Source organism: Monodon monoceros, unplaced genomic scaffold (assembly GCF_005190385.1).
Source record: "Monodon monoceros isolate NGI ecotype Baffin Bay Population unplaced genomic scaffold, NGI_Narwhal_1 Super_Scaffold_20, whole genome shotgun sequence".
NCBI lineage: Eukaryota > Metazoa > Chordata > Mammalia > Artiodactyla > Monodontidae > Monodon > Monodon monoceros.
Genome location: NW_021703777.1, coordinates 101,395,166 through 101,423,041, shown reverse-complemented (window position 1 = coordinate 101,423,041; position 27,876 = coordinate 101,395,166). Strand labels below are relative to the sequence as shown.

Sequence of the window (27,876 nt, the reverse complement as noted above, 5' to 3'; positions counted from 1 at the left end):
CACAGGCTCTCTTGTTGAGGTGCGTGAGCTTGGTAGTTGTGGCACATGGGCTTAGTTGCCCCCTGGCATGTGGGATCTTAGTTCCCTGACCAGGGATCGAGTCCATGTCCCCTGAATTAGAAGGCGGATTCTTTACCACTGGACCACCAGGGAAGTCCCTTCCCCTTCTTCTTGACTGGTATAGCGATGAGATGCTGGGCTAAGGGCGACCATCTTGCCACCATGAGGCTATAATGAGAAAGAAAATTGTCTGCTGAGGATGAAGCAGTGCAAACGGATAAAAGAAGGGATGGCTTACCTTTGGGTTTCTTGTTCAGTGAGAAAAAAAAATTTGTTTAGGCCACTGTATAGTTGGCATTTTGATTACTCACAGCCAAATATAATCCCTAACTATTGAAATATGCATGTATCAATGTACCCCAAACTGAGTGGCTTAAACAAGAGAAATTTATTGTTTTTCAGTTCTGGAAGCTAGAAGTCTGAGATCAAGGTATCAGCATGGCCATGCACCCTCTGAAGGTGCCAGGGAAAGGTCTGTTCCAGGGCTCTCTCCTAGCTTCTGGGGGTTTGCTGGCAATCTTTGGCATTCATTGGCTTACTGATGCATCACTCTGGTTTCTGCCTTCATGTTCTCATAGCATTCTCCCTGTGTGTGTCTCTGTGTCTAAATCTCCCCTTTTTATAAGGACATCAGACATATTAGATTAAGGCCCACTTCACTCCAGTACAACTTCATCTTAACTAATTAATATGCAATGACCCTATTTCCAAAAAAGGTCACATTCTGAGATATGGGAGTTAAGACCTCAACGTTTGATTTTTTTTGGAATGCAAGTCAACCCATAACACCAGGGCCATCCCTGATGCCTCTTCTCTCTGGGTGCCTCCTGTCTAAGCCTTGATCAAGTCTTGCCAATTTGATGCTTGACCCTCTCTGATGCTCCTCTTCCCTTGCCACCAAAGCCGTGCCCACCCACCTCTGTGATCCACACTTGCCTTCTTCTTCAGTCCACAGTCCATAGGAAGCCAGTGCATCTGTTAATGAGAGTCTCATCTGTTCACAGATATTCCAGTTCTTCTCATCTACTGGGAACACGGGAGGTCTGCACTTCTCACCCTGATTCAAGTCAGGAATGGCCATGTGACTTGCTTTGGCCAATGAGCCATGAGGGGAAGTGATGTGTCTCTTCCAAGTGGAAACTTTAAAAGCCGGTACAATTTGCCACCTTTCATTCAAACTGCCAAAAATATTGTGGGTACAATACACAGTTTCAGATAGAGCCTCCATCAGCTTGGGCTCCTGATTCACTAGAGCAACCAGAGCCCCCTGTTGGCCCAGGTGGGATGTGTAGCATGAGCAAGATGGTGAGATTTGAGTTTGTTTGTTCCTGGGGCTTTACATAGCTCATCCTGACATGTACATGTTAAAAATATGAATCTGACAGTGCTTCTATAGACCACCTTCCCTGGTGAGACAGTCTCAGGATAAATTCCAAATTCTTTCCCATAGCCTATGAGAGCTTACATGTGCTGGCCTCTGGCCACCTTCCCAGCCTCAACTTTCCCCACTCTCCCGCTTACCTCTTTGTGGCACAGAGCCACCCACTTTTTTTTTAGATTCTCAAATATGCCACATTTTCCTCCAGTCAAGGGATTTAACACGTGCTGTTCCCTTTATGTGGACGCTCTTTCCTCCCTTCTCTTTGCTAGAATGTAAGCTTCAGGAGGGCAGCTGTTTGCTTTCTGTTTTTTCACTGTGGTATCTCTAGATCTTAATGGCTATCTGGTACATAGGACACATACCGGTACATAGGATATGTACCTGGTACAATAAATATTTGTGAAACGAAACTGAATGAATGAATCTTTGCCTAGCTAAATGCTACCCTTCCTTCAAGCCTCAGCTGGACATCACATCGTTCATTTTACTATTGTTTGGTGATGCTGTTTTGCCTAGTAGTGAAGCCTCTGGGCTCAGGAGTAGGACTCCTGGCTCTGCCATTTGCTGGTTGTGTTACCTTCAACATATTCCTTTAACCTCTGACTTTCAGATTGTTATCTATACAAAGGGGGAAACATAGTACCGTGGTGGTTGTGTCTTCTGGACCACGGATGGCCCAGGATGGCCACAGTCTCAGGTTATAAATATCAATACACTCTCTCCAAACTGGGTGTGAGTCCCCTGAGGGCAGGAACGAGCTTCCTGGGGCCCTTAGCTTTAGATGGAGACGTCAGAGTCAGCCTCGACCCAGCGCTGGGCAGAGCGGCTAGGCTGATGGAGCTCAGCAGTAGGTCCCCCAGCCCCTCCCTGGCACGAGCCGCTGGGCCCACTGCGCACGCTCAGGCCTCCCCTAAACTCCTCTCGAAGCAGCAGAACAGCTCCCGGCCTCGGCCCCTGGCGGGGGCGGGGCAAACGCCGGGCCCACCCCTCCGACTGGCAGGAGGACGGACCAACCGGAGGGGCGCCCCGGGTGAGGGGCGGGGCCGCGCTGCGAGCCGGGCGCCGGGCTGCCGCGGGAGCTGCAGCCGGGAGTGTGCGGCACGCGCTGACCGGCTGCCCTAAGCACGGTCACCCGCGTCGCTGCATCTCAACCCCCGCCCCGCCGGGCCGCGCGCGCACATCAGCCCGTCTTCCTCATTTGCTTCTTACGATTTTTTTTTTTTTGCATGCATCCTTTTTCTGTTCCGTTTTGTCCTTTTTAAGGCGGGGGCGGCGGCAGCGTAAGCTCTGGGCGGGGAGGGGGGCGGCCGGAGGATGCGGTGCGGGGCTGCGCTCGCTACGCCCGCTGCTGCTGCTGCCCGGCTCGGGCCTGAGCACCGAGCAGGTGGGTACAGGTGCGCCGGGGGGGCGGGAGGCGCGCGATGGCCAAAGGGGAGCCGCGGACTCCACGACCGATGGGCTGACCCATTGGCAAGGGACGCAGTGACCAGTGCCGCCCCGCCCCGTCTCCCACCTTCCCCGCCCCTCCTCCAGCCTTCGCGCCCCCATTTGATTACACTGCCACTCTTGCATCTCACCTCTGAGGTCCCGCACCTTTCCGTTCCCATCCCCCAATCCCCTCCAAATCCCCCTGCAGTCTCCCAGCCGGAGGACTCTGCGTCGCCTTCCTACATACACCCTCTCCTTCTCCCGCCCCCAGCCCTCTCTTTCTTATGCCACCCCCATTTCCACTCCTCTCCCCATTCCGTCTCCAAGCTAAGGAGGGGGAGGGGGATCCACCGGGTGTCTCCCGGGAGTGGCGCGGGGGGGCGTGGCCGGCCGGTTCTTTCTGGGTCCCACCCACTGAGTAGGTCTGGGTCCCACGGATCTCTGCCGAGGTGGTACAGAGGATGAAGCCCCGGGCCGCGCCGTGGAGGCGGAGGGCCGGGAGGGCGAGGCCGCCCCACCCCACGCACAGCACACGCTGCCGCGGCCTCTGCCACGCACACCCCCACGCTGCTCCGCCCACGTGGGCGCCGGGGAGGAGGCTGGAGAAATGCGAAGAAAGGCTGGTACCCACCCTCCTGCCTGGCCGGCGCGCCCTGGGCGTACTCTGCCTCCGGAGATGGCGCACAGAGATTGGCTCCCGCGGGGCCAGGCACCTTGCCGGACGCCCTGCGTTCAGGCTAGCGGCCGCTCGGGCCTGCCGCGCCTTCGCCACCAGCCGCCTGACTCCATCGCTCCATCACTCCACCCTCCTGGCTTCGGGCTCCTGAGCCGGCCTCGTCATCCCTGATAGAGGCTGCCTCCCAGGCTGGAGCCTTTCGCCTAAAGACACCCCCCTCGCCCCCGCACACACATACACCACCACCACCACCTCCCCTCGCCACACACTCTAGTCTACCCTTCTGAAGTCTTGGCCGGCCTGGGCTCTCCGCCGGCCTCTGCCCAGCTCTCTAAGCTCCAGAGATACTGTATCTAACCCTGGTCCTCCTCCGCCCCCCACACCCCTTCCATGCACACTCACAGGCACACTCTCCTTGGCCTTTGCGCGTGCTCTTCCCTCTCCGGGAACTCCCCTCCTTTAACTGGACAGCTCCTTCTAGAACGAGGCAGGGAGAGCCCCGTGCCCCACCTGAGCTTTCCTGTATGGCAGAGCTGGACATACTGCTGCCCTATCTGATGGCCTCCGCCTCACAGACCAGACTAAGAGGTTCTGGCGGAGGGCGGAGGAGCCTAAGCCCCTCGCACAGGGATCCACCCAGAGTACATATCCGGCCTAAGTGGGGGGGCCTTCCCCCAACTCAGGGTGACCTGGTATGGGGCGGGGCTGTGGAAGGAGTTGGCTTCTTCTCCAGGGCCTTGGGCAGGTGGGTGGCTCTTCCATGAGCCCGGATGTACGAAGAAGAGGGACAGGTTTGGAGATGGGGTGGGATGGTCAGCACTCCCCCACTTCCCGCCCCCAGGATGCTTGCCCAGCAGGGCATTGTCAACTCCCAGAGACCTGCTGGTCTGAGCAAACTTTTCGTTTTGTACAACTCGATGGAGGTTTATGGATGGTTGCACAGTTTTTGTTGTTGAGACGCCTGCATGTGGTCTGTAATGCTGAACATCTCTGCTCAGAGTCTGGGGGCAGCTCTTGCCTTGAGTCTTATCACAGCAAGAAGCCCCTCAAAGGGTCAGAGTGTGGGTCCCACAAATGAGCTCATTGCCATTTTCATCCTTCATCAACCATCCATGGCTCCCACTGCCTCCATGACCTCACAAGTTCCTCACATCCCGGCTTCCCTGGCCCACCTCTTCCTCTCCCCACCACAGTCTCAGCCACACATGCCAACTCTGTGTCCCCAGATGCATCTTCCCACTTAGGTTTTCCCCACGTGCTGTGTTTTCTCCCAGAAATGATCCCCTCCTTTGTCTGTCTGGAGAACTCCTATTCATATGACAAGGCCCAGCTCTCATGTTACTTCTCTGTGGTGTTCCTTGACTCTGCCAAACAGATTGTGTAGTTCTCTCCCAGAACCTTATATCTGTACGTTCTATAGTATTTGTGTCATTTTTCCTTAAGCAGATCTTGCCCACTAGAGACTAGGGGCACAGTGAAGTCTGAGAGGCAGCCCCTCTTTGGTGGGGCTCCATCTTCCTGGGGAGGCCTTCACACTGGCATCGGTACTGCCAGTGCTGGAAGAGAGACATGCACAGAGGGAGAGAGCATGACAGCTGCCTTCCCCCGACCTGGAGGCTTCATGAGGAGGAGGCACGATGGAGCCCGCTGTCTTAGCACAGAGCAAGTTGGGGCTGGAGAGGAGCGGAGGAAGGAACAGTTTCTGAGGAAGGCATAAACCAGCAGTGATTGCTGCTGTGTGCTATGGCTATTTGTTTACCTCCCCGAGGACGGGCTCTCCCTCTCTCCAGGCTGTAGAGCCAGACTGCCTGGGTTCCCCTTCGGGCCCTGCCCCTTACTCATCTGCGACTGGGCAAGTGCTTCCCACCTGGGCTTTCTAACTAAAATGGGGTGCCTTCCTCAGAGAGATTGGGGGTGACTGCAGTGTATCCTGGTTCTTCTCTGTCGGCCTCCTTCCCCACTGTGGTTGGGTCAACCTGCAGGGCTTCTGAAGCTGGACTCACCTGTGCCTGTTCCTTATGGCTGTGTGATCTTGGGCAAGAGGATTAACCTCTCTGAACCTCCATATCCTGTACAAATGAGGGCAGTGGTCTGTCTTTGGCTGAGTTGGTGTGAGATCAGAAGTGTAGTCTCTGGGCATTGGAAGCACTTAAATAAGTGGTCGTGACAAGGAAGGAGGGTGTCATAAGTGATTTGAAAAAAATAAATCCTTTAGCTTTGTCACAGAGCAAATGGCCTGGTTGGAGGCCCTCTTTGTCCTTCGCAAGCTAACAACGTCACGCCAATAAGCTAAATATTCAATAAGCAGGAATGAAAGATGAAAGGGGTGGGTGCCATGTTGACTAATCCCAACTGTGCAGACTTGTGTGAGAAGGTGCTGAGAGCTACATGCAGGAATACTGAACTCCGAGTCCACTGGTCCCAGAACAGTTCCTTCGATGCCTCTTTCGTCTAGACTTTCTCCCTGCTCAGTGTTGGGGTATAGCAGTTACAATAATTTCCACCCAATTCTTAGGAAAACTCGTTAAAAAAAATTTTTTTATTGAAAGATAGTTGATTTATAATGTTGTGTTAGTTTCAGGTGTACAGCAAAGAGACTTAGTTATATATATATTTCAGATTCTTTTCCATTATAGGTTATTACATATTATTGAGTATAGTTCCCTGTGCTATGCAGTAGGCCCTTGTTGGTTATCTATTTTAAGGAAAACTCTTAATGGAACTAGTGATCATGAGCGGTGGCCACCAGCTAGGTGAGGTGGGCTGGGAGGGAACAGGGCTGGGTTAGAGGAGCTGCATTGAGAACCACCTCACACCTACTGGCTGTCTGACTTTGGGCAAGTCACTTAACCGCTCTGTGCCCAGCTCCTCTTCCTGTGATGTTCACATAGGGAAAATAGCTCTCTATTGTTGCTTAAACTCCCACTCCTGCCATGAATTATCTTATTTAAACTGCACAGCACCGGGCAGGGTAAGGATTATGTGAGGCCCTGACAAGCAGGGGCTGTGTCTGGAGGTGGAGGCAGAGGTGGAATTAAGCAGTGTGTGTGGTGGGGGGGGGGGGGGGGGGGGGGGGGGGGGTGGTGTCTCTCACTCCGGAGCTTAGATGTTGCTCCATGAAGCATGCTGATTCCAGTAATGGAAAGAAAACCTTCCTACAGGGCTAGTGTGAGAAGTCAATCAGAGGAGCCTTCTCAGTGCTTTTAATAGAAACATGTTACCTTAAAGGTGGTAGTAGCTATTGGTGTTGCTGTAGCCTGAGGTTCAGAAAAAAACCCCAAGGGTGGCTAGCAGTGGGACCTTGGCTTGCCACTCTAGCCCTGAATGCCCTCTGAAAATGTTTTCTTTGCTTATGCCTTTCCAAAGCCAGATGGACAGCCCAGGGACCATGGGCCAGCAGGGAGGGGCAAGGACAAGGAAGGGGGCCCTGAGGGCCTCATGGTGTGAAGGGCAGGGGTCAGGAGCCCCTCCTGTGGAAGGTGGAAGGGGCACGAGTGCTTGCAGAGAGTAGCCCAGGAGGTAATTAACATGCCGGTTCTGAATCAACCTGAAAGCAGCAGAGAGAGGGCGCTGGGGTGCTCAGAGTGAGGGAGGGGCCAGCTCCCCAGTGGGGACAGTGACTCTGTTCTTGTCTTTGGTGATAGTATTTATTTTCAGAACCGCAACAAGGAGTACTGTGCCTTTCATTGGTCTACAGAAATGAATTGAGATAAATGCTGTTTTTCTTAATTGTAACGGTTAACATTGGCTGAGCACTTACCAAGTGCCAGGGTTTCTGCAAGCTACTGCTCGTCGGCCCGCTGCTTGATTTTGTAAAGAAAGTCTTACTGGTACACAGCCATGTCCAGTTGTGTACCTACTGTCTATGGCTGCTTCGGCCCTGTATTGGCAGAGTTGGGCAGTTGGAGAAGACACCAGTAAAGCCAGAAACATTCACTACCTGGCCCTTTGCAGAAGTTTGCCACCCTCTGGTCTGTGCTCTCTCCCTGGTTTGAGTTCATTCAATCCTGAACACAACCCCAGAGGGAGAAGCTCTGCATTTCCCATTTTACAGGTGGACACAGAGAGGCTGTGAAGCCTACCCAGGGTCACAGAACTGGTAACTGGGAAAGCAGGGATTTTTTCCAGCAGGGGAAGAATTTATATTTTTTATTAGCTTCTAACAGAATCTTACCGTGTTCAGAGAATGTGGTCTGTATGATATCTATTTTTTAAAATTTGTTGATAGTTTCTTTATGTCCTAGTTCCTGACCAATTCTTAAAATATCTTTGTTTCAAATATATATAATATTAACCATTTCTGAGGGTATAGTTCAGTGGCATTAAGTACATTCGCATTGTTGTGCAAACATCACCGCTATCCATCTCCAGAACTTTTCCGTCATCCCAAACCGGCGGCCCATGTTCTTAACCATGACTCCGTCCTGCCTTGTGGGAGTTTTGGAGAAAAAAGCAAACATCAGCAGCAGCATAATTTAGCACAGGAGGCGTTGATGGCAGCCTTGGGTTTGAACGCCGGCTCTGCCATATGCTGACCGTGGATGATCGCCTGTACCCTTTGAACCCTCCACAGCTCAGTGTCCTCATTTGTGAAATGGGAATAACCCCAATCCCCATCCTTGCTGTCCACGTGGGTGTAAGGATGAAATAAAGAACGGAGGTGGGGCTTCCCTGGTGGCGCAGTGGTCGAGAGTCCGCCTGCCAATGTAGGGGACGCAGGTTCGTGCCCCGATCCGGGGGGATCCCACATGCCGCGGAGCGGCTGGGCCCCGTGAGCCATGGCCGCTGAGCCTGCGCGTCCGGAGCCTGTGCTCCGCAACGGGAAAGGCCACAGCAGTGAGAGGTCCGTGTACTGCAAAAAAAAAAAAAAAAAGAACAGAGGTGAAGACCCAGCCTTGTGTGGTGGACAGTCACTGTGATGCTGTTCCCTGGAACAGCCACACCCTTAATCAGTCGTTAGGTCAGTCTGTCCTCTCTGTGTGGCTCGTGGTGTCCCCTTTATCCTTTCCAGGTCTTGGAATCATCCTCAGGACCCGTCATGTGTCCTAAAGCCCCCAACTGGACCTCAGAGGACCCATGTGCTGTGTGGAGGCAGGTTTCCTGCTGTACTTTCTCCCCTGTGGCCCAGAGTTGGCTGAAGGGCCACTTTAGGGAATGAAAGGAGGTTCTGTTGTGGCCATCCCGGGGCTGCCAAGGGCTGCCCATTGTGTCAGTAATGCCCTTGTGTGTGCCAGGTCAGGGGATGCGCTGGCTCAGCCTGCTGGCCCCCAAGCCTCCATCTCGGCTGCATTTTGATTCAGGAGCCCTGGACTGGCCCCTCGTCCCTTTCTTAGGGCTGGTAGGGGTGGGACACACCACTGAGGAGAGTCCTGCTTCCTATGGCGGACAGGAAGACAGTGAGTATCACAGGCGTCGTTAGTGGAGGTGAGAGTGATCTGGTAAAGTATCAATAGCTTTCTGCTTCTTTTAACATTGGAAAGTCCGTCTTCTCTCTTTTCCTTTTCTATTCTGGTTCTTCTGGAGGCTGATCACTCCTATCTGCTTTCTGAGACACGGGGTTTTATTTTATTTAACAGGATCATGAACTGACCATTCTGTTGAAACAATTCTTTTTTCCTCCCCTTCCCCCTTTTTTAAAAATTGAGCTGAAATTCACACAACGTAAGATTAACCATTTTAAAGTATACAATTCAGTGGCATCTAGTACATTCACAGTGTTGTACAGCCAACACCTCTGTCTAGCTTTAAAACACTTTCATCATCCCCAAGGAGAACTCCCTCCTCGTGGAACACTCACTCCCCCTCCCCGTCCCTCAGCCCCTGGCAACCACCCATCTGCCTTCTGTCTCTGTGATTTCCCTGTTCTGGAATTTCATATACATGGGCTTATATAATATGTGGCCTTTTGTGTCTGGCTTCTTTCGTTCAGCATAATATCCTCAAGGTTCATCCAGGTCGTAGCATGTATCCGTACTTCAGTCCTTTTTGAGGCTGAATAATATTCCATTGTAAGGATGGACCACATTTTGTTATCCATTCATTTGTTGATGGACTCTTGGGTGGTTTCTACCTTTTGGCTATTGTGCAGAGTGTTTGAAGCGTAGCTTCAAGTGTTAAAGCTTTCTTCTTGGGGCCTTGGCTACCAGGCTTCTGTTGTGGTGCTTCCACTCTCTCCTCCCACTGCTCACTGATTCATCCGTTCAGCCACTCATCAGATAGCTATGAATGTGCCCTCCTTGCCAGGCTCTGTGCTGGGAACCTCCAGCCTTCACTATCCGGAGAATGGTTTGTAGATTTCTCATTTTCCAAGCCAGAGTGTAGGAGCACCCTGAGGCAGGGGGGCCGGCCAGGGGCCAACCCAGTGGCCCAGAGAGGCAGCTGGCACAGCATAGGGAGCCTTTCTGATGGTTCCTGGAATGTACTGGACTCTCCTGCCCAGAGTGTTTTGTCTGCTGCTTGCTGCCTGGCCTGTTCATCTCCTGCCCTCGCCAGAACTGGCTTCTTCTCATCCTTCATGTCTCAGCTTAAACGTCCCCTCTTTGGAGAGGTCTTCCCTGCCCTTCTCAGGCAGGGAGGTCTTCCCTGCCCTCCCCTGCCCGCCTTCCCCCTCCACTGTTATTCTCCCCTCTGGCGCCCCGTTTCTCCTGAAATCATCATGATCTGAAATGCGTTTTGTTTCCCCATTTGTGATCATTCCCCTGGTCCTCCTGAGCTAGAATGAAAGCACCGTGAGAGCAGGAACCTCGACTGGCATGTTTTCTATCTCTCAGCACAAGATGTTGACATGCAGTAGGTTCCCAATGGTTGTTTTGCTTAGAGAAATGGTTGTTTTGCTTAGAGTCAGATGTAAGTTAATTTCCTGACTCCACCTCGGTAGCTCGGTGATCTGGAGCGTGTTACTTAATCTTTCCAAGCTTCACTTTTTTCTTCCGTTCAGTATGGAGAAAGTTCAGTGTCCCTCGCTCTTGGGGTTGGTGTGAAGGTCAGAAATAACTGTGCAGACGTCCCAGAGCATGTTGGTGTACAGGAGGTATTTGTCAGGTGGTGTTGCTGACACTGGTGGTTCCAGAAGTACTGGTCATAATGATTGTGAATGGGCCTCCTAAGTCATATGCTCACTTGCCCTGGGGAATGGAAAACATGCACTGGATTCAAAGACTTTGTAGGAAAAAGAGAATGAGAAAGAACTCAGTAATAACTTTAACACTGATGACTTAAAACCGTTTTGGATATGTTGGGCTAAATGAAATGTGTCATTGAAATTAGTTTCGCTGGTTTCTTTTTACTTTTTTTTAATGTGGCTGCTAGAAAATTTAAATTTTTACCTGGGATTCACATTGTATTTTGGGGGGCAGTGCTGCTCTAGACGCTATGCTCCTCAGGGGCAGGGACCAGGCCCAGAGGATGGTGGCTCTGCCTTCTTTGAAGTATGTGGCCCTGGGCAAGTGAGTTACATTCTTCCATGCTTCAGTTTCCTCCTCTGTAAACAAAGCGCTCAGTCTGATAACAAAGAGTGACAGTGCGCATCTGAGGGCCTCCTGTGTGCCCCCGGAAGGAACTAGAGCTCCAGGAAGACCAGGCGCGGCAAGGTCCCTGCCCACGACAGCTTTCATTCTGAGAGAGGGGAGACCCACAAATAAAACACAAACCCCATCACTAAGACTGTGACTGTTACCTGGAGAATATGAGTAAGGAGACTTGGGAAACAATCACAGGACGATGCGAGCTGGGTCTCTAGCTGGGAGCGCTGAGGGCAGACCTTGTGAGGGTAACAGGCGTGGATCCACATACAGCGGTGCGTGGTAGGCTCTCTGTAACTGGCGGCAACATGATTAGGCTGAAGACCGTTGGGACACTCTTCTGAGTCGCCTCCACTCAATGGCTCTAGCGTTTTTACTCCCTCTGCATAGAGTAACCGCACCAGAATTCTTCTGTCCTCTGAAGAGTTTGCATGTTCATTTCCCATGGTCTCTGAAGGCGGAGATCTCTCCATGCTTCTCAGAGCAGTGGGCAGGGCTGCCCAATGGCCAGAGCTGATTGGTCGAGGGAAGCTGATTCTCAGGGCGTGGCAAGGCCACCTCCCTGTTTTGCGCATCTTCTCTGCTCCAGACCATATCCCCACTGCTTTCTGCCAGACCTGGGAAGGAGTCTGGGTTGAACTCCACTCCCCACCCAGCCAGGAGCCTTGAGGGAGACAAAACACATCACCCCTGGGAGTTCTGCTGTCCTGGGGGGGTCACACCCCTCTTCCCAACCCAGGATGCCGTGTGTTCCACGTGGAGAGATGCCCGTGAAGGGCTTTGTCCAGGTTTTGCAGGGGTCAGCGAATATTTCCTCCTTGTCTTCCCCATGCACACCTGCCTGCGAGTTGCTGGCCTTCTGCTGCTGCTCGGGTGGGGACTGAGGAGTGGATCGTGCTGACATGTAAGTGGAAGTGGGTTACTGAGGGCAACAGCGAGTCTTCCTCTCCAGCCCCTGTTGGGCCCGTACCACCTCATTGGTGAAGAATGCGTGACTTCCCTGAGATTGCCCAGGTAGAAATGGCAGTGATGGGGGTCAGACCTCTGGATACTCCAGTTGCTGATTACTTATGAAAAGAGTGCGGCCAGCTTAGCCTGTGTTCAGGGCCCCCATGGCCTGCTCCCAACTCAATTCCCATGTTTCCCTTGGTGAATTGTACCCCCCTCCTAAGCATTGTCCCTTCTTCCAGACCCTTGCTTGCCAGCTCCCTCTGCCTGAAATACCTCCCTCCCTCACCACCCCCACCTGTGAAACCCTGCAGGTTCCATGGCCCAGCTTGGATGGTGGAGCCCTAGGAGAGGCCTGTTTGCTTACTCTACAAGTGAAGATACAGTGGATGAGGTCACCAGGGCTGGATTAAGATAGGAACAGCCTGGAGGCAGAGAGGCAAACTAAAGAGGCTTCCGGCGCTCTCCTGATCTTGCCAGGGTGGCGTGGCCTGCCCCTGCCTCTCTCCTCCCAGGCCTTCAGTAGAGCATGCTTCCAGCTGTACCATCTGCCTGCCATTCCTGACTGAGCCGGGCCTTTGCACATGCTGTTCCCTCTGGCAGATCTGCCCATTAGCCTTTCCTGCCCCCATTCACCCAGTTGAACATCCTCCACGTGTGCTTAAGATCCATCATCAGCCTTATTTCCTCCAGAAAACCTTCCATGACAATCCTTCTGCATCCGCAGGCCAGGTCAGCTATGCCCCCAGGGTTCCCGTCGCTCCGAGCATCCCTCTGTCACTGCCCTGGATTCTGTATTCCAGCTGCCAGTGACTTGTCCGACTCTCCCACTAGACAGAAGGTTCCGGGAAAGTAGGGATGCTGCCTGGTTCACAGTGGGATTCCCAGAACCCAGCACAGGGTGAGGGGCACAGTAGATGGTCAATCGCTTTTGGGCTTTAGCCTTAATATTTGCTGTTTGTAGTATTATGACTGAATTGTTTTCACTTCTGGGGCAAGAAAGGAAAAATGTATATGTTTCGTGTTCCTATAATGTTAGTGTTGGGAGGGACCGTAACAGGGTGCCATAGGTTCTTCTCTCTGTTGTCTGCATCAGGTCCACTCTGCCCTCAATAAGCCCCACTCCTTTCTCTGTAGCAGCCTCCTCTAGTGACATCAATTCTCCAAACCTCCGACCCCTCAGTACTCGTGGTTGAAACACCCCTGGTGGTTCTATCAGCCCAGAGATGACATTTGTGAAGCTTCTGTAGAACTCAGTAAAGCTACCCTTTCCCTGCACACGGGGATTTCACAGCCTTGCAGTGCAGCCTGCTTTTAGTTAAGGGCAAAAAAAAAAAAATGTTAGACAGCTGTTCTTCAGAATCCAAACCATGTTCTTGTGTTCACAGGTCATATTTCTTGTTAAAGTGGTCTGATGTTTCCATTTCTCCCAAGCTGCACCCCAGAATACGCTTTGGAAGACACATCTTCTTTTTGGAAGTTGGCGGGGCTGCTTTGTGGGCCAGGGCAGCTGGGTGAGTGAGGTCATTAAGCCTGGCGGTAATTGAGTTTCTGCGGCAAGTCTTGGAGCCTTTCAGGATCAGGGCTGGAAGAGGTTCTTTTGCCAACCAGACACCTTATTTTAAACAAGGGCCCGGATGCCCCCAAATTGTGCCTAATCTGTTTAAACTGTTGGGCAAATGGGCACTTTACTTTTAGTGTCTATCTCTCCCTGGAAGTGTACCAGATACCCAGGATAAGCCCAGTTTATGAGCGCCTGGGCATTACAGAGCCCCTGAGTTTTCTATAGGCATGGCTAAAGGTGAATGCAAGACACTTCATACCAAATATGCAAACAAGTCCTGTTGCTGGATAGGATATCGGAAATTGGGAGCGTTCCAGTCAGAAGATGGGGGAGGGGTGCTGGGTGCCCCAAACCTCAGGTGTTCACAACATAAATTGTGAATTGGGGATTTCACAATTCACAAGCTCCCAGATTGTAGTTTCCCTTCATATTTGTTGATGAACAGAGAGCATTGTAGGTAAACTGAGAGGTCAAGTGACAAGGAGATTGGGGGCGGGTATTAAATCACTCCCTGGAAGGGATGCGGGCTGATCAGTTTGTGGTGTCTCACCTGTTCATCATAGCTGGTATAGAAAACCCCTCCGCTTACCAGATCTTTGTTAGCATCTGTGCCAGGTGTCTGTGAAAGCAGTGCCACAGCCCTTGAAAATATCCACGCTATGGACTCTGTTGTGAATTCCAACCATCCTTTCCCACCTTGGTCTGAAGCACTGAACTGTTATGACACTTCGTATCATCACATGTCATGAAAGTGATCCTCAAAACACCGTGAGTGGCCCCATGCCTCCTCTTTGTGGGAAGGTCAAATTCTAGCCTCAAATTGTCCAACCCAGGAATCTGGTAATGGACATTATTATAGATGATGTTCTATGACTATTGGGTGAATAATTCATTTGCTCCTGTTTACTGGAACCAGAGAGAAAAAAATCATGGTTGATTAGAAAATGAACCATTTAAGGAACTAAAAATTGCTGGAGAGGTGATTTTGTTATCTGAATTAAAAAGAATAAGCTCTTTGAAGTTCTTGCTGTGACATATGCCCGATTCATTTAATGCAAAAGAACACAGTAAAGGAGGAATAGAGGAAGTAAACTGACATGAGACATGTAGCAAACAAAAAGTAAAATGGCAGAGGTAAACTCAACTGTATAAATAATAACATTAAATGTGAATGGATTAAACAACCCAATCAGGGACTTCCCTGGTCGTCCAGTGGTTAAGAACCTGCCTTCCAATGCAGGGGATGCAGGTTCGACTCCTGGATGGGGAACTGAGATCCCACATGCCGCGGGGCAACTAAGCCTGCATGCCGCAACTACTGAGCCTGCACGCCGCAACTACAGAGCCCACGTGCTCTGGAGCCCGTGTGCTACAACTAAAGAGAAGCCTGCGTGCCGCAACAAAGATCCCGCGTACCGCAACTAAGACACAATGCAGCCAAAAATAAATAAATAAATATTTTAAAAACCCCCAACCCAATCAAAAGGCAGAGATTGTTAGAGTATATTAAAAATGATCTAACTATATGCTGTCTACAGGTGACATACTTCTTTAGGCTCAAAGATACAAATAGGTTGAAAGTAAAAGGATGGAAAAAGATACATCATGCAAAGAGCAACCATAAGAAAGCTAGAGTGACTATACTGATATCATACCAGATAGATTTAAAATAAAAAATAGAGATAAAGGGCTTCCCTGGTGGCACAGTGGTTGAGAGTCTGCCTGCCGATGCAGGGAACATGGGTTTGTGCCCCGGTCCGGGAAGATCCCATATGCTGCAGAGCGGCTGGGCCCGTGAGCCATGGCCACTGAGCCTGTGCGTCCGGAGCCTGTGCTCCGCAACGGGAGACGCCACAACAGTGAGAGGCCCATGTACCGCAAAAAATAAATAAATAAATAGAGATAAAGAAGGACATTTTATAATGACATTTAATAACATTTTACAATGATAAAAGGGTCAATCCATTAGGAAGATATAACAACTATAAACACACATGCATCTAACAACAGAACACCAAAATATCAATATTTGAAGCAAAAACTGATCTAAAAGAAGGGAGAAGTAAATAATTCAGCAATAATATTTGGATACTTCAATACCCTACTTTCAATAATGGATAGAAAAACTAGAGAGAAGATCAGTAAAGAAATAGAAAACTTGAAAGACACTATAAACCAACCAGACTTAACAGACACCTAGAGAATACGCCACCAACATAAGAAAATACATATACACATATATATGTAGAATTGAGGTATAATTGATATAAACCATTATATTAGTTTCAGGTGTATAACATAATCTGATATTTGTGTACATTGTGAAATGATCACCAAAATAAGTCTAGTTAACATCCATTGCCACATATAGTTACCAAAAATTTTTTCTTGTGATGAAAACTTTTAAGATCTACTCTCTTAGCAAGTTTCAAATATACAATATGGTGTTACTAACTATAGTCACCATGCTGTATATTGCATCCCCATGAATTGTGTATTTTATAACTGGAAGTTTGTGCTTGGTGACCTCCTTAACCCATTTTGCCCACTCTCCTGTCCCCCACCTCTGACAGCCACCAATCTGTTCTCTGTATCTATGAGTCTGGTTTTTGTTGTTGTTTTTTTAAGATTCCACATATAAGTGAGATCATGTGGTATTTTTCTTTCTCTGTCTGATTTATTTCACTTGGCATAATGCCCTCAAGGTCCATCCATGTCTCACGAATAGCAAGATTTCATTCTTTTTTTGTGGCTGAATCATACTCCATTTTATATCTATCTATTTCATATTTTCTTTATCCATTCATCCGCTGATGGACACTTAGGTTCTTTTAATTTCTTGGCCATTGTAAATAATGCTGCAATGAACATGGGGGTGTGTTTATCTTTTCAAGTTAGTGTTTTCATCTTCTCTGGGTAAATACCCAGAAACGCTGGATCATGTGGTGGTTCTATTTTTAATTTTTTGAGGAACCTCCATACTATTTTCCATAGTGGCTACACCAATTTACATTCCCACCAACAGTGCACAGAGGTTCCCTTTTCTCCATGTCCTCGTCAAGAATATATATTCTTCTCAAGGGCACGTGGATCATTCTCCAGTATAGACCATATGCTCAGCCATAAAACAACCTCGATAAACTTGAAAGGATAGAAATAATACAAAGTATGTTCTCTGACCACAATGCAATGAAATGAGAAATCAATAGCAGCAGACAGGGCCTGGTCCATAGCTGATGTTCAGTTCCACCCTTGTAAGCCTGATTTCTACAGCCCCCGCTTTTTCCTCCCACCTCATCCTGTACCTCATTACTCCTAGCCACCCCTTTGACCCCAGTGAACTACTGACTTCCTTACCCACTGTTTCCAGATTCCATGTGTTTACTGCCCCAGTCCCTGGAATGCCTGTTCCTCTGCCTTCCCCCATCCTTGCTGTCGTAGGAGGACCTACCTATCCGGGCTTATGGGACCACCTGCCCTAATGAGTCACAGTAAGCAGAGTTTGTAAAGAGAAGATTAGAGCAGTGGTTCTCCAAGTAGGGTCCTGGGCCAGCGGCATCAACGTCACCTGGGAACATTTTAGTAGTGCACATTCTCAGGCCCCACCCTGAGCTGCTGAGTCAGAAATACTGGGTCGGGGTGTAGCAGTCTGGCAATAGTTTATTGTCACATTTATTTTATGACTCTAAACTTATAGTGCTTCACGTCACGTCAGTCCATGAGAACAGGGAGGTTGCCTTGATGCATGTAACTTTCAAAATGAAAAGTTTGGGGTGACAGTAGTATTCTTCACAGCCACGGCACCCTGAGTGTTAATTGGGCTTTGTTGTGGTTGTAAAAATATTCTGTTCTGAGAATCTTTACCTACCACATTTGCAATCGGTAAGGTTTTTGTCAACAACTTGTCTTCTAGTCTCAGGATCCATTTTGCTGGAGATGACAGGAGAGTCTCAACCCCAAGACCCGTATAAAGCTGAGTATTCACATGGCAACCCAGGTCCATGCAGTGGCGTCTACAGAGGGTCGACATTTGATGTGCAGCTCATTTGAGCTTGTATGCCGTGTTTGTAGTTTAAAATGATTCTACCTATAAAAAATAGAACCAAACATTTGTTGCTCCAGAACCCTGATCTCTGATACCCCTGAGCATCTTCAAGGTGGACCAGGGCTCCATGGAATGTGGTTTGAAATCCAGGCCTGGTCACCATCTCCCAGTGCCCCAAAGTTCTGATGGTTCTGCTCTGTTTTAGGTACTGGCCACCATCCCTTTGCAGACACCTGTGTCTCTGTGTTGTCATGTGCCCATCAGTATCACATTGGTTCTGTCTCAACCTCCAAGTATCCTCATGTTCCTAAGATTGGGCCCTGGGAAGGAGGAGCCTCCAGGACTGTCACTGACTGAACTGAGCTGGGCTGGAGAAAGAGCTGCATTAAGACCAGCACTTGCTTCACCCCAGGTCTCTGTGAACAGACCTTGAGGGTCCAGTGCTCTCCGAGGACAGTCTGAAGGTTCTGCCCACCCACTCCTTCCTCAGAATGGCTCTTGAGTTATTCGGAATATTTGGGAAGACAAACAGTCATACCAAGAAAGGCTGATATCTTTCAGAAACCACACCTGGCTGTGTCACCCCTCTGCTCGATGGACTCCGCCTGTCCTGGGATGAAGCACACACTCCTTGTCACCACATCTGTGACCTCATCTCTCAACGCTCTTGCTTTTACCAATTATCTTAGTCTGCTTTGGCTGCTATAACAAAAAATACCATAGACTGGGCAGCTTACATAACAGAAATTTATTTCTCACAGTTCTAGAGCTGGGAAGTATAAAATCAAGGTGGTGGCTCATTCTGTTTCTGGTGAGAATCATCTTGCAGATGGCTGCCTTCTCACTGTGTGCTCAGGAGGTGGACAGAGAGAGGAAGTAAGCTCTCTTGTGTGTCTTCTTATAAGGATGCTAATCCCGTCATGAGGGCGTAATCACCTCCTGAAAGCCTCATCTCCAAATACCATCACATTGGGGATTGGGGTTTCAACATATGAATTTGTGGGGGGGGGGGACACAGACATTCAGTCCATAACACTGTCCCCTACCATATGGAAGAGTCTGCCTTCCTTGAACCTGCCCTCCATTCCTCCTGTCTTTGCACATCTGTACCTTCTCTCTAGCACACCCTTTCTGCCGCCTCTAGAGGTGGCTTAGGCTCATATCCTCGGGTACTTCCCTGACTCCCCAAGCCTTGCACATCTTTCTGTCCCAGCTTTGGCCATACTGTGGGACTGTTGTCTTTCACGGTTTTTCTTCACTGGCTGGAGCTCAGGGCCTGGCTGGGATTCGTGTCTGAAGCCCCTGTGCACAGCACAGGGCCTGGTATTGGGCAGGCACCGGGATGTTGATTGAATGTGGTTCTCTGCTGCTCTCCCTGCCTAAATGCCATTCAACCTTCCTTAGACCCCTATTCCCTTGTCTGCATGTCCACATTTCACCCCTGCCAGGGCCCACTTCAGACGTCTCTTTTGTCACACCCTACTGGGACCCACAGTCCTGGTCTGCACTTATCACCTGGGTTTGCTGCACTCTGTTCCCTTGCCTGCCTCCCTGACTTGACGGGAACTCCTCACGCATGTGGGGGAACCATTGGGACACCCAGCCCTGGACCAGCACATTCGAGGGATTCGGCAAGTGTCTGCACCTGATGAAATCATCCTTAACCATCTTCCTTCCCGATGGTGGTAGTAACCTGGTAGTAAATAACCTGGCAGTAAGTTCATCTTGGTCCGAGTACCCGAGCCCTGTAATTAGTGTTCCGATTTGAGCCCCTTGTCTCTCCCTGCTTGCTTCAGCCTTGCCACCCTTTCCCCTGTCCTCCAGTTCTGGAGTCATTCGTAAGTGTCTGTTGAGGAGTGCCCTAGGTATATCGGACGACATTGAGTGGCTGGTGGAGAAAGGATGTGGAAACCACAAAAGAAGTTGCTCTTGGCTTGAAAGTCACGAGTCACATTGCTTGTTCGTAGTGGTGTGATAATGTGACTCATTTTGGGAGAGGTGGGACAGAAACAGCCTAATGGCTGAGACCTTTTCTGGGACTCCTTAAGGGGCCCTTGCAAATCAATAAAGGGGAGATTACAAAATGGTGCAGGGGGTTTGCGAAGGGTCATCACGCAGTAGCAGAAAGCAAAGGCTTTGTATTCAGGTGGGGACTCGAGCAAGTCCTTTACTTACTTTCAGCTGAAATTTTGTCCCTATAAAATGAGGAAAGTAGCACGTGCCTCTCCAGGACCTCGTGAGCACCAGGATTATGTGTGTAAGGACCTGATGCGTTTTGGCTGCCTAAGGGATAGCAGCCATCTACCCCCAGGTATGCAGAATGGCTGAGGCTTAGTCAGTCGTATAAATGTATTTACTTTGGCATTTTGTGGATGAGGCGGTGCCTGGGCCACCCTAGTGGCTCTATCTTCACATTCTGGCTGGCAGAATGTCATAGGGCTGTGGAATAATAGAGAATCTGGAAAGTTTGGAACAGTTTCTAGTACAGAGAGACTGCTGTATAAGCAGGGACTGTTATTACTGTTCACTTGGTGCATGTTTGTTGAATTGTACTGAATTCTGTCTGATGGAAGAAGAGTACGGGTGCTGCCACGATGCTTTGTTTTTCTTGCAGCACAGTTATTGTTCCCATTGCTCATCCCCACCTCAAAGTTTCTCTCCTGTTCAGCACCTGGTAAGATTTTACAGTGAAAAGCTAAAGAAAAAAGAAGACGTCACATGCACAGAATATCCCAAAGGGAGTGTCATCATGTTCTTGTAACTGTTGATAAACAACTATCATTCCTCTATTTGATGAGAATTTTGTTATGTGGGTCCTGCACACAAGTAGCGATTTTATCAGATTGTGTTTGTGGGTGTGTTTGGTGTTTTGGTTTGGCAGGTGGTTTTCTGATGATACTGGAAGTTTTTCATGATTGAAAAAGTTTTACTGTTTTATAGAGGTTTTACTGTTTTATATATGTCACTCATTCAGTGACATTTGATTTGCTGTCAATATGCCTGGTTCTTGGAGGGTGATGGCATGATGTGCAGGAAGGAGCCTGGCTGTTCATTCCTAAAAATGTTCTTGGGTGCCTTCTAAGAGCATTCCAGGCATGGTGCTGGGTCCTGAGGATAGAAAACAAACTTGACAGTTCTTTGGGCACCTGGGAAGTGGCCTTAGAGTCAGACATACATGGGTTCAGTCCTGGCTTTGCCACTTACAAGCCATGGACCTTGGGCAGGTGACTTCACCTTTTTGAGCCTCAGTTTCTTTATCTGTCAAATGGGGATAATACTGTTACTTGTTCCACAAGGACGGATGGACTGAGGATGGATTGAGATGGGTAGGCCCAGCACATTGCCTGGCATAGAGTAGGCTCTTATGAGTGGCAGCTCTTGGTTTAACTGCTGCTTTTAGGGCCCAGAGGAAGTAGTCCTGCCCCAAGAGTCCCATGCAGCCTGACTCGGGGCCACCCTGGGCCACTTCCTTTCTCTTGTTCTCCGGCTGGCAGAATGGGTAGGGTCACCTTTTGCAGAGGAGGTGGCTGTGTGTGTGGGTGAGAGGCCTGGTTTCCTGTGGGTTTGTGGCATTATCCCATCGATGGCACCTGAGGGTTCCTGGAAGGTGGAGGAGGCAAGTGGTGGTAGATGGGACAGGGTCTCCCAGGAGAGCACAGCCAGCGACCACCCCCCCCTCCCCCTTGGCCTCTGCCTTCCTGTCCAGCTCTATCCACTCTGCCTCTCAGCAGTGGTATTTACTGAGTGCCCCCTGGGCAGGTGCTTTCTGCTTCTCTCTGGGCCCCTCAACCACCGTGTAAGAAGGTAGGAGGGCACAGGAGGCCCTGGGAGGTTACACAGTCGTTGAACCGTCAGGGTTAGTGAGCAGTGGAGCCTCAGGACGAGAGCCTTGCCCTCTCTCCACCCACGCTGGTGCTTTCTGGGTGGGCTCAGCAAAGGTGGCATAAGAGGCTGAGGTTTGGGTGTGGGTCCTTCCAAGAGCAGCTTCATGTGGACTGCCCAACAAGATTTCATTTCATGAAAAAAAGCAAAAACTGTTTGAAAAGCACCTCTAATCTTTATATATTTTTGCCCTCTGAACATATATGCTAGTTTTGTATTTTACTAGGGCCATACTGAACCAACTTTGTAGCCTGCCCTTCTTTTTAAATGGAGCAATCCAGGCTGAAGACTTCCCCGCGGCGTGGTTCCTTTGGGGCGGGGACAGGAAGCAGGCTGTGGGCGTGGCTAATGAGGTGGGCTGGGGACGGGAAGCGTAAGGGGAAGAGTCAGGCTCCACTTTAAAAGTCCGTGGCAGGAAGTGACGCACGACTGGCCGGAAGTGGAAGGGCCAGGAATCAGAGTTGGCGGCTTCGGGTTAACGTCAGGGCTTTACTGAACAAACTTGCCTTCGGAGTTGAAGAGGCTTGGCAGGGGGAGAGGAGAGGTGACCAGGCAGAGGGATGAGGGATGGCCTGCAGCGTGTGAGAGGCCCCATGGCAGGACGGGGTCAGGTGCTTCCCAGGCCGCAGAGAAGATGGTGGCTCTGACGTAGGTAGTGGCATTGGAGGGGAGCAGAGTCTGTGGCACTGACATTAAAGGGAACGCAGCTGTTATTATACGGCTGTTCTCTGGGCCTATCCATGGAAGTCTAGACTCTGCAGGGGTCTTCTTAATTCATGTAATCCTTACAACATTCTCAGGAGGCAGGGTTTTCTTTCGTTCAGGTGACATGACTTGATTTAGGTCCTACAGGAAATAAGGGATGGAGCCAGGATTCGACTCTGGGTCTGACAGTGAAGTCCAGGCTTTTTTGGGAGGCCCAGGTTTTCAGGGGCAGGAGCCTTGGCAGTCATGGAGGACTTCCTGGAGCTGGTGGTGATGTGGCTTATACAGCTTTACCAGGCTAAGTGTGAGGTAAGGGTAAGGAGAGCAGAGGATTGGGTTCAAATCCTGCCTCCCTGTGTACATTTGCATTAGACACACCATCTCTGGGCTCCATGTCCCATCTGTACAATGGGGAGGTGGGACCAGATGGCCTTTCTCAACATCCCTTCTAAGTCTCGGGCTCACTCCTTCTCCACAGCAATGTTTGCTAAATATTTTCCTCTTGGGGAAGCTTGACATCTGACTACCAACACTGTCTCTCTTCCTGAGCTCCCTTCCTGGTTCCAGGATGCCAGTGGGTGCCCAGGTAGGTGTCCCTGTTCACGACAACAAGGGCTCTGCCCTGCCCGCCATTTTGAAAGACTCCAACTCTTTCTGGCCACCTGGGCTATCAGTGCTGCTAGGAGGTTCACCTGCTGGGTGACGCCATGAAGCAGGCCCTGGGGCCTGACAGACCTGTGTTCAAATCCCAATCTTCTTGCATGTTCGGTGGAACCTTAGGCCAGTCCCTCTGCCTCTGAGAGCCTCCATTTCCCTATTTGTAAACATGGAGGTATTATCTCCCTTATCTCCCTTAGTCTCCTGACCTCCCTCCCCCATCCCCCCACCCTTGGTTTTCACCCTGAGGGCAGTGGGAAGCCAAGGGTGAGGTGAAGCAGGGCTGCTTCACATTTCTGCAGAAAAGCAGCCCTGTGGTAGGAATGATAAGGAGCTTGGTGAACCGTTTGAAGAGATTTATAAATAGATTAAAATGTAAAATACAGCTTAATTCAAGCTTTAGGGAATCTTCTTTGTCCCCGTTCACTTGGACTGTAAGTCCTATCAGTTTTGCCCCCTGAAATATTCACATCCGTGGCTCACCTCAGGCCTCTTCGTCCCCTACCAGGTGAGGACACAGCCTCAGCACTGTGCCTCTGGGGGCCCCCTCCAGGCAGCCCTCCGTGTTGACCCTGAGCAAGTGGTCTGAACTGCATGGGTATCTGACCTTTTCCTCCCAGGCATAAACCTTAACCAGTGGCTCCCTGCTGTGCTCAAGGTCACGTACTAGCCCTTTAGGGATTTATTGTGCTTCCTCCTACACGAAAAGCCTGTAATCACTCCAGGGCAGCACTGTGTCTTGTTCATCTCTCTACCTTTAGTGCCTGGGAAAGTATCTGACACTTAGTAGATTCTCAATAAGTGGTAATGATGCTGCCTGTCTACTGAGCAGGGCACCTCCTCCTGTGTTAAGAGTTTCAGTTACAGCCCTGTGGATGCCAGTATTATTATCTCTTATATGGATGAAGAAGCTGAAGTTCAGAGGATAATGGGTCTTGATGGGATTCAAAGTGATCATTAAATAAATATATGGTTACTCTCTTAAGCTCTTTAAAGGGAGCCATGAGGCATCTATTACTTCAATTGGAAAAAAAAAAACCTGAAGTCTTTTCCAGGTGCAGAGAGAGCCCAGGATAGGCAGGCATGCTGCAGGTGTGGGTAGGGTCATGGGCTAGGGCAGAGTCCACCTGCCTGGGCAGAGCTCAGGGGGAAATCCTACCTGTGCCAGCCACACTGAGGTGAGTTCCCAGCTGAAATCAGGCCACCAGTTTTATCTCCTGTGCAGAGCATATCAGCAATAGTGACACTGAGATGCTTGTGGAATTCTTCATCACTTAGCGCCTGCCAATTTCTAGCCACTTTTATTTTTCCACTGTGAAAATTTTAAACCATACAAAATTAATGGAAGTATTGCATAAAGAAAAAACACACCAGCATCCACCTATATTCCTAGCACCCTCTGAACCACTGTTGTAATGTCCTCCAGCACTGTCCAGAGGCAGTGTGCATGTAGAGACCTGCATCGATGAAACATTTTGCCTTTAATGTGGGATGAAGGGATCTGGCTTGGAGCTCACTTCTTTGTGCCTTGGTTCTATCACTCCTGAGCTGTTGAACTAGGGAAAGTTTGTCAACCTCTCTGGGACTCCATGGCCTTAGCAGTCTGTCCCGTAGAGAATGCCATTGCTGGTCAGGGTTGCTGCTTTCTGACGTTGGTTGGGATGGCGGGTGAGGGGAGTCCGAGGGGATCTGTGGTAAGGGGGAGGTGGGGAACAGATGAGGAAGGGCTTTATCCAAGCCGAGGAGTTTGGTTTTCCCCCTGAGGCCAGTGGAGAGCCAAGGGCAGTCTACGAATATATTTTACTATTTCTGACTCTCAGAAAAGTAGTGGTAGACACCCGGATCAAGAGGCCCTGGATCAGAACTCTGCGGCGCTCAGGGTGGCCGTGGATGTGGGGGCAGTTGGGGCTGCATGGAGTGGGGCAGGGGGTGAGGAAGTGGCCAGATCCCATCCCTACAGATGGGAAAACTGAGGCCCACAGCGGCTGTGTGACTTCTCCAGAGTGACTCAGCAGTTGAGAGGTGGGAGCCCAGGTCCCCTGCTTTTCTGCGCCATGGCCCACCTGGCCCACACTGCCAAAGCCCAAGGACAGAAGGACCCCACTGTCCTGCCTGAGAGCGTGTGGTTTGTGTTTTCTTAGACACAGAGCTAAGGACCAGGGCTGGCATCGGCTGAGGGGTGATTTGAGACTGATCCTCGTTTATCGCTGTGCCCAGAACCCCTTCCAGCTGCCCTGCCCTGTTGTCAAAGATTATTCTGTACTTAATGATGTTTATTATTCTTGATTGTTATGTTTTACTTTTCCACTTGATTATTTGGGAAAGTTTGTTTGTGGTTTGGAGTACCTCTGACAGAGACACAGCTGCATCCTGCCAACAACTGCTCTTTAATAAGTGCTGCGTGAAGAAAAAGAATCATTTTGCTACATAGGACATCATTGCAACAGTTGGTGACATTGGAATATGAAATGTATCAATGATAAAATTTCCTGGTTTTGATAACTGTGTTATGATTTCATGATGTCTTTGGCGGTAAGGGATGAAAGCCACAGCATTGAGCGTGAGATGTCATGATGTCTGCAATATACTTTCAAATGATTCATAAAAATAGACATTTATATATAGAAATGTATCTTTATAAAGTAGCTGTGGGAAAATGTGAACAATTGGTGAGTTTAGGTGAAGGTATGAGGAGTTCATTTTACTATTCTTGGGACTTTTCTGTAGTTTCAAAACTTCGCAAATTGAAAAGTTTGTGAAAAATACTCCTAGCGGGAGAGGTGTGGTGAGGCTCGGCTGTGTCCACCTGTCCACCCGGGTGTCTCTGGCCTCTTCTGTGTCTCATTTGCCTCTAGGTGGAGAGAACTGCTCACCTCACAGTTCGAGTCTGATCAACCCCTTGGGGGCCAGTCTTGAAATAGAGGCACAGCCTTTTGACAAAATTCATTCTTCCCTCTGCAGAGAATTCATTAGATTTTCAGAATCTTTGCTTTTGGGTCAACTTCCCCTAAAATTTTCATTTCCCTCCTTCCCTTACATTTTTAAAAAGTTGTGTTGCCTTCCAAAATTACTAAAGTAGTATTTGTTATTTTAATTATTCAAACAGAAAAGACAATAAAGAAATGAATAGACTCTATTTTTCTCCATCCAGTGTGGGGTAACCAGTGGTAGGCGGAACCCCCAGAACTTTCTCCCATGCTCGTGGGAACACATAGAAACGCACACACACATCTAGTAGGGCTTGGTGTCTTCTTTTCATTTTTTATCCTTTGTTAACCTGGGCTTCCTGCCTCTCCTTGAAGACATGACTTAGGGGCCACCTCCTCCAGAAAGCCCCCCAGACTCTGAGCGCTGACCTTACTTCATTGCAGCCATCTGATTACAAGCCGCCTCCCCTGCCAGATCGTGGGTAATGCAAAGGCAGCAGCGGTTTCCATTCCATCGTCTGCACTCGAGCCAGGAGCCCAGGAGATGTACAGTCGGTGTTTGTAGAGTGAACAGATGGGCAGGGCAGGCATCCTGGGCGAGGAAGCCACATGACCAGAGCCTTGCAGGTAAGAGAAGCCTTCTCGTTCAAACACTCCTAGCCCCTGGGAAGAGAGTCCCAGGCCCCTGGGCATCTGGGGTTGGAAAGTCACTTTGGGGAACATGGTCACTGCCGCCCTGAGGCTCCCATGCCTGGGCTGATTCTGTCCTGTCACTAATGCCCTGTGTGGGCCAGGCTGGTGAGATGGCCATGAGCAACCAAGGGCGGGACCAGGGCTGGATCCTCTCTTCCATCCCAAGCCCCGTACAGGCTTGGCCCGCTGGGAGTCTCAGGGGCGACAGGAAGAAGCCCAGGCCAGGGCTGGAGCAGCACAGCATTTAGACGTGAGCCTGGCCTAGTCTTGTTATCTTGCCATAATCCCGATTGCTTCCTCATTAGAGGCACTGCTTTCTGCATCTGGGATTTATTAATCTTATCTGCAGGTTGTCCGACTGGTGCCAAGGGACCAGGTCACTGCAAGCTGGAGGAAGTTAAAAATTTCAGCAGGATGTAAAGCTGAGAGGCTGGCTTCTCAGCCAGTGTGCTTGGGTAGTGCAGAGAAGAGCATCCCTTGCTCTGGGCAGCTGTCCCAAGCTTGCCCGCCAGTTCAAGCTGGAGGGGCCCTGGCTCATCTGATGGCGGGACTGTAGACATTAGAGCACTGGACCAAGATTTTAGACGATTTAGGTTACTGGAAGAGAGTGCGCTGCGAATTCCCTGGTGGGATGGTGTGGGCATGTGTCCTGGGAAGAGCGGTCATGGTCAATGTCAATTGGGGAGCCTGTTAGAAATTAGAAATTCGGCTTTTCTGTTAGTTTTGATTATTAAATTATTAAATAGTTATTCAGTATTAATAGTGCTTGACTATTAAATGTCTTCATAGCTTTGTAGGAATATATACTTCAGCAGCTTTGAAATTAGCATTTTCCCTGTTTAATGGAGGCATAAGCTGAGTGGGAAAGTGACCCTGGAAAGTCAGGTCTTGTGGACTCATTCCTGATGGCATGCCAGGCCCCGGACTGAGAGTCGACAGTCGGAGATGAAAGAAGCACAGTCCTAACCTCACCTAGTCTAGGTGGCTTTTTAGGTTCGTCCACCAACGTGCAGGGCATGTAAAGCTTCCTCTTCTGTCTCCCCACGCCCGTCACTATTTTGTATTCATTCCCATGGCGTTTAGTTCTGAACAGGTGCTGAAGTGAATTGAGTTGGGCTACATAACAGCAGGTTCTACATCCTTCTCTCCCTCTCAGTTTCTTGTCCGCCCGTCCACATAGGCTGACATTCTTTGATGGCTGGGACTGTACTGTGAATACCCAGTGGTGGTGACGGTGGGGTGGTGGGGAGGGTGGCGATGGTGACGGTAGTGATGGTGGGGAGGGTGGCGATGGTGACGGTAGTGGCGGTGGGGAGGGTGGCGATGGTGACGGTGGGGTGGTGGGGAGGGTGGCGATGGTGACGGTAGTGGCGGTGGGGAGGGTGGCGAT

At 49.9% G+C, this 27,876-nt stretch overlaps 1 protein-coding gene across 1 annotated transcript in view; it reads left to right on the top strand.

The window, feature by feature from the left end:
- The first annotated feature begins 2,480 nt into the window (after positions 1–2,480).
- Positions 2,481–27,876, top strand: part of JAKMIP1 (janus kinase and microtubule interacting protein 1) — a 128,596-nt gene continuing 103,200 nt past the window's right edge. The window contains exon 1 of the mRNA XM_029235365.1: positions 2,481–2,825. The gene's annotated coding sequence lies outside the window, so the exon portion shown is untranslated. The remainder of the gene's footprint in view (positions 2,826–27,876) is intronic.